Below are 6,579 nucleotides of genomic sequence, written 5' to 3' on the forward strand. Positions count from 1 at the left end.
CCCGTATTTAGTGTGAGCACACGTCACAACCGAAATGTTCAAACAACATATTATGAAACAGCTTTGTTGTACTCGTATTTCTTGTGTGTGTGTGTGTGTGTGTGTGTGTGTGTGTGTGTGTAAAGAAATAAACGAACGAATAAATGAATGAATAAATAAACTGCCTAGGTGACAAAAGAAGAACCTGTGGGACAACAAGGAGCATTATTACGAGTCTTGCTCCAGGAGGTTGGACAGCGAGCACCATCCATCCCCAATATATAAGGGTCGTGAGACCCGACGAGCCTGTCCATCCGTTTCTCCCCTCCGGCGACGGAACCGTAGTTCCTTCGTCGCTACCCTCCTGTCCCAACCCAAGCCCGTCATCTGCACTCACATGGCGGCGTACACCTCCTCTGCTATACGAAAGAGCCGTATTTGGTTGATTTGCTGTTTACTGCCTGACACGCGCCAGCACACACACACACACACAAAACACGGGAAGCAAGGAGTTCCTCTGCCTGACAACAATCACTTAGGAAAGGACAAACACTATACTTGTTACGTCTAATTTAAAAACGCAACACACAGTTTTCTTCGTCTTCTCTTTCTGCAGTCCCCCCCCCATCTTTGAAATGGGTTTGTTGTCCCATGTACACTCCCATCTTTTTTTCTTGCACCAAATAATACTGGAATTTTGCACAGGAACTTACAAACTGCCTTACAAAGAGGCTAAATCAACACTAACCATGTCATTTGGTCTATTCCAGTTGAACTACAAGAGTGCTTGTGAACTCATGACAATGTGCACGGACGGATAACACCATAAATGTTCACATGCAATCGCGTTCACGCAAGCAAAACAGGTCACATCCTCACCCCTGTTCACCTATTACCCGCCCTCCTCCTTTTCCTTGACCTCCATCCCCACTCCCAACCCCCTTTCCCCACAACCCAGTGTCTCGACGCCGCCCATACCACCCACTTCCCATTACTCGATTCCCAAGTAAACCCCAACAAACACAGCAATTCCCTCACAGAACGCTGTAGTCGCAATAATTGAAGCTCAAAAAAGACCCTGCCTCTAAAACTTCCCAGTGCTGCTGCTGGTAATACATGCACAACTCTTCAGTGACGTCAGACGATTCTATTCAGAGGAGGTTCTCCTTGTGCAGACAACGGTTCAAACCCTTGAGTAACCAAATCACACCCCCGAGCCTATCTCTTGACATCAGTTGCCCACTTAGGCCTAACTTTGTGCCCCCGGGTCTAGCCCTCTTCCCTTGCAGTGCGCCGCGCCGTCACGATTGTCCCCGAGTCGACTTGAATCAAGCTATTACTTGTTACCAGAAAATGCCATTGTGACTCGACTTCACGCTTGACCCTGCCACATTCATCCCACCCACTAAAACACAGCAGACCTTCATTCCTTTCTGACACGATCATGCCCCTAAACCGACACTGAATCCCGCCACGTCCCTGTCCCCACTATGGGTGTCATAAGACTGACCTGGTGCTTGTCACAACTGATTTGCCCAAGACTTCGAATTCGGCTCGCGTGGTTCAGAGGGAACCACACTATGTGGGGTACTGACTGTACAAGTATTGTGTTGAACATTTAAGATACTTTAGTGACATCACTACGAACCAGATTTACACAACACTATGGTCGGAGACTAGTATCTACTCAAAAAGAAGAAGAAGAAGAAAAAAAAAAAGGTTCAGAGGGAACCACCATGGGCTGGGTTCCCCGTGTGGAGTATTGACTGCGCAAGTTTTGTGTTGGATATTTAAGACTTTAGTAATCCATAAGGACCAGAATTGCACACTCTTTTTATAGTCGAAGACTGGTATCTATTTAAAGAAAAAAAAACTGCTCCCTTTCTTAGACATCTCTTACCACCTCTATATCTGCTTCTTCTGTGCGATAGTCCATACAGATAGAAGCACTGGTTATTTCCAACAAAATACTTCAGGGAGTTGGACTGGGTTTGGCTGAGTTGCGTTTGCACACACGTGTGTGTGTGTGTGTGTCAGAGAGAGAGAGAGAGAGAGAGAGAGAGAGAGAGAGAGAGAGAGAGAGAGAGAGAGAGAGAGAGAGAGAGAGAGAGAGAGAGAGAGAGAGAGAGAGAGAGATATGGTGGTGGCGGAAGCTAACGTTTTGGATTAGTGCCCAAATTGTGGGCAAAGCCAGATGCCCAAATCTTAAATACCTCAAATCTAGTAATGGAATGAATATGATTTTGGGTCACCCAGTCTTATTGTCAAATAAGTTTTATCTTTCACTTTTTTCAGCCAGGTTTGGTAATCGAGCGGTCGTAGTGACATCACTGTTCCACTCCTGCCTGGTCACCATACATCAGGCACACTCAAATGGACTCGATACCAATGACTTATGAGATACTCTTGAGGCCATGCACTGGTTTGGTCTCATATTAGCTTGAGAACCGGTGCGCAGTACCTACTAGCAGACTGAATTTAGTCGTGTTGGTGCTGAACTCCACCAGACTTTCTCCCATCAATTAATTACAAAACTCCAAAGAAGTCTACATATCAGCTTCAGTCCAAGTACGACTCGATATGAACTGGGAGAGTTGCCGGGGGGTGGGGGGGTGGAGTTGCTCGGAGTTGCTGGAACTCGTATTGACGAAGACCTGCGCCCAGGGAAGAGACCAGTGGCACAAGAGTCATGGTCAAGTTGAACTACTCTGTGATTTTCCTAAATCAAACATAATGTTAATTTACGAGTTATATTTGTATTTTCTAACATTGTATCTGCATACTGAAAGTCATGGTAAGGGGGGCTTCTTCATCATAACTCCATACACGAGTCCGTCAACAACATGCATTTGTTTTTACCTCGCTCATGTAGGTGTTCCTTTAGGCCTAATTTCCCCAGGATCTGTCATAAATCTGTATGAACTCGTTCCGGCATTTAATACGCACTTGCACCAACCGTTTCTGAGATACGTTAGTACCAGAGCGGGCCATGGTGCACCGTAGTTCCCACGCTCTGTTATACCAACCCTCGACGGCAACATGATTGGCGTGGCCTGTCCCGAGATGTGTTCCCTTTTCTCGACCTAGTCGTGGTGAGGAAGCGAGACTGGGGACTTGAGACCCTCACCTTCCCGCGGGACAATTATTTCTGCGCCATACAGATTCAAAACCACTTAGCTAGAAGCAAAGCTTTCATGTGAATATAACGGCACCAGTGCTGATAATATGTTTGACGCTTTTGTATGCATGTACATGTTCGTATATTATGTATGTATGTATGCATGTACATACACACACACATATATATGCCAACCCAATCATTATCGTGGGATCCAGGCAGTTCACGAAAACCAAATGAAGTGGGGAGGGTTGGGCTAGTTTCCGTCTGTAGGTTAGTGGGAAATGGTAATGCAGAACATGGAAAGAAATCGAAAGGAGGAATGGTTTGTAGTTCGGCATTTTCATGAAGACCAAAATCTCTACTCATATTTGCATGCTGTGTGATTAGGTTGTGTATTAACAGTGTATACGGTACTGACTGCACTAATTCTGGCAGTCTACACCTCTATAGATATGTATGTTTATACAAGTGTATACACATACATAATGAATACAACTATCCCCGTTCGACTTGTAAAATATCCATTTAGCATAAGTCCAGCTTTGGGATGGATCTTTTTATATAAAGTAATCGATTCCTTAATTGATTTGCACTAAAATATTCATTGGGTGAGTAATATTACATGCTAAATTCAAACAAATCAACACTTACCTTTTGGATAGCTGGGTTGTCCTTCTTTGGTTTCGTTTAATATTCACTGATCCACTTATGTGATGAAAGATCACTACCAGTACCCACAAAGAAATATTCACACAGTAAGTCCCAATCAATGTCTAATGTTCTTGTTAAAGTTTTCAAGATTAAATTAGAGTCAAGTCACTGAAACAAGAACACTACATTTAGTGAATGCATAATAAACTATATTATATACATACACACACACACATAATATATATATATACATATATATATATATATATAAACCATAATCAATTTAAAAGTAGATATACTACACTTTCGTACAAAATAATCATCCACTTCGTCCTATGCACTGAACTGAGTCAAAATTCTCCATTTGACATTCCAATACACCCATTGCCATTTGTCGCAATATCTCCCATCTAGAGATAGTGCAAACACTCTTATTGATTGTGCTATCTTTCCTGCATTCTCGTGTGCTCTTTCAGGGTAATTGCAGTCAGAGTGTATGTCCTTCATTAAAGGTTAATAGTCCCCATACTGGGAACGCAATGCGTAAACTGTATTAGGAAAAACGGAGCTGGGCGTTTCATGAAACAGCCTAACAAAATTACTTTCCATTTCATGCAAAATTTTAAGGGACAAATGATGTGACCAGAAAATAAAATGAAGCCAATCACAATGAGTGCAACCTGTCATGTACAGACAACCGAGTCCTTGATTATGCTACAACGATGAGTACAATGAAGCCAAGCACTGAACTGTACCAAGAGTGATAGACCTAAATGTATTTTTATACATCGTCTAACTACAAAATTCCCTTATCCCGTCGACGAAATACATGTTTACTCAGGACGTTCAACTGTCTCCACCACTCCTTTCATTTGCAAGATGTTAACAGGGACAGACCACAGCAAATTCGGATCAACTCCTCATCAGTACCACACAAATACACAGAAGCACGATATTCTGACACCATCACACTGACCGTGCACCGTCAATGTACACACCTTGAGAACAACAAGAACTTTAATACGTGGTGATTTTCTTGGTTATCACATGTTCTTCCAGACGCAACACTAGCGCAACCTCTCCCTCCGCTGTCAGAGCTGACACTAAGACCGCGACGGCGGTGGCGTCCCTCTCGCGTGGGGACCAAAGCCTTTGCCTGATGGTGGTGTCTAGTGCGCCGATATACACAAATCAATATTTTTGACTCACTGTTCTTGGCCTTATGGGCTTTATTTTGGCCCTCTAATATTACCAGAAGACGTATAATATATATATCTTCCTCTAGGATGAATATAAAAGGCTAATAAGAGAGTAAAGCGTGTGAAACATGGATTTAAGTTTGAACCTGCGCAGTGTTGCACACCGCGGTCCGCGTTTCCTTCTCGCGTTAGTGGCATAACATTACTCCTCACAGGCAGCAGACAAGACTCGCTTTCCAGCTAGGCTATTTACTATTATAATACATTCTAGTAGCCACAGCAACGCTGTCTCTAGGATCTGTACCCTACCTACTTTTCACTGGAAATTTCTACAGGGCACTTGGCATGTAAAGCGCCTGCAGCAGCCAACCAAAGAAACGCCACCCCCCTCGCCTTCAAAGTCCGACCCAGCCAGAGGAAAACTCACAAAATTCTTCGTTCTTTTAGCTATTTTGCGCAGAGCAAAATGATATCCATAAGGGAATATCAAGTAAAGATCGAATGTCATTTAAATTAGAGAGGAGGAACAATCGAAAAGCAAATAGGACTCAAGGAACCTTGGCCAAAAGAAGTGCTACAAAATAGCTGCTACAGTAGTTTTTCAGGGATGGGATAATATGTTACAAAGCTGTCCCATAGCAATCCTGTCAACAGAAAGTAACAAGACTGGCCTAGTCCACAAATGCCTTTCACGGAGAACGCCGCATACAGTGGAGTTAGGTATCTCCTTGTCTCACTAGGTTTGTCCTGGCGGGGCAGTCTAGGTAACTCATTACCTTTCCTCCCATCCTTTTTTCTTTGGGAGTTCGAAGCAAAGCAACCCTTCTTTCTTACGATGATATTACTTTCCTGTGTTGTCCTTTTGATCGCCTTTTCTTGGTCCCTTCTGATACACACATGTAAATACATATTTGCCCTCCTCTTCCAGTGCGTCCCGAATGACGATATCCATTTCAGCTGTAACTGAGGTGCCCGACTTTAACAATCCTTCCACAAATATGATGTGTACATTAATTCTAATTACTCTTCCACTTTCCTTTTCCTCTGTGATACGAACCATCCACTCCAATCATTATGTAATTCCTTTCACTACATCATCATCATATCACTCCATGGTCGAACACGCAGTTCCTTTTCACATTCATTGTTGTACATCTTTGTCGTTACTTTGAATATACAGCTTCCTTGTGTCCTCTCAGGCAGTAGTGCGCAGTGCTCACTCCACTCCCACCATGCTGAATATTCCCAAGCCAAGTCTACTGTGTGGGCAACTATTGTTACAGTTCCCCGGTAAAAAGTTCTCCTAGAATTGTCATATCACCACTGGTGAACGTAGTTAGTCAGGTCAATATGTTCGTCATATACTGCTTACACTTGTAAGCAGTACTACTGTGAATGAGTATCTTATATCTGAAAGAAATATGTTTGCTGCAAATTCGCAGAGTATAGCCATTATATATTCATAAATGAAGACAATAATTATTTATAACTGTATTTGAAACAACACAAACCGTAATTTGGTAACAGTCATCTTGACACTTTCGTTGTGTTTATCCACAGTGCCTGTATAGTTCACAGCAAGGATTTTTCCCTAATAACATCACTTACGAACAATACCGTTCAAAATCA

At 42.9% G+C, this 6,579-nt stretch overlaps 1 long non-coding RNA gene across 1 annotated transcript in view; it reads right to left on the reverse strand.

Annotated features, from left to right (window-relative positions):
• Window positions 1–4,870, reverse strand: part of LOC143041078 (uncharacterized) — a 179,615-nt gene extending 174,745 nt beyond the window's left edge. The window contains exons 1-2 of the long non-coding RNA XR_012967790.1: window positions 4,750–4,870; window positions 3,752–3,919 (exon numbers count right to left, since the gene is read on the reverse strand). This is a non-coding gene — a long non-coding RNA (uncharacterized LOC143041078). The remainder of the gene's footprint in view (window positions 1–3,751; window positions 3,920–4,749) is intronic.
• Window positions 4,871–6,579: the final 1,709 nt, after the last annotated feature.

This window comes from Oratosquilla oratoria, chromosome 30 (genome assembly GCF_046742065.1).
Source record: "Oratosquilla oratoria isolate Oo_2021 chromosome 30, ASM4674206v1, whole genome shotgun sequence".
NCBI classification, from domain to species: Eukaryota; Metazoa; Arthropoda; class Malacostraca; order Stomatopoda; family Squillidae; genus Oratosquilla; species Oratosquilla oratoria.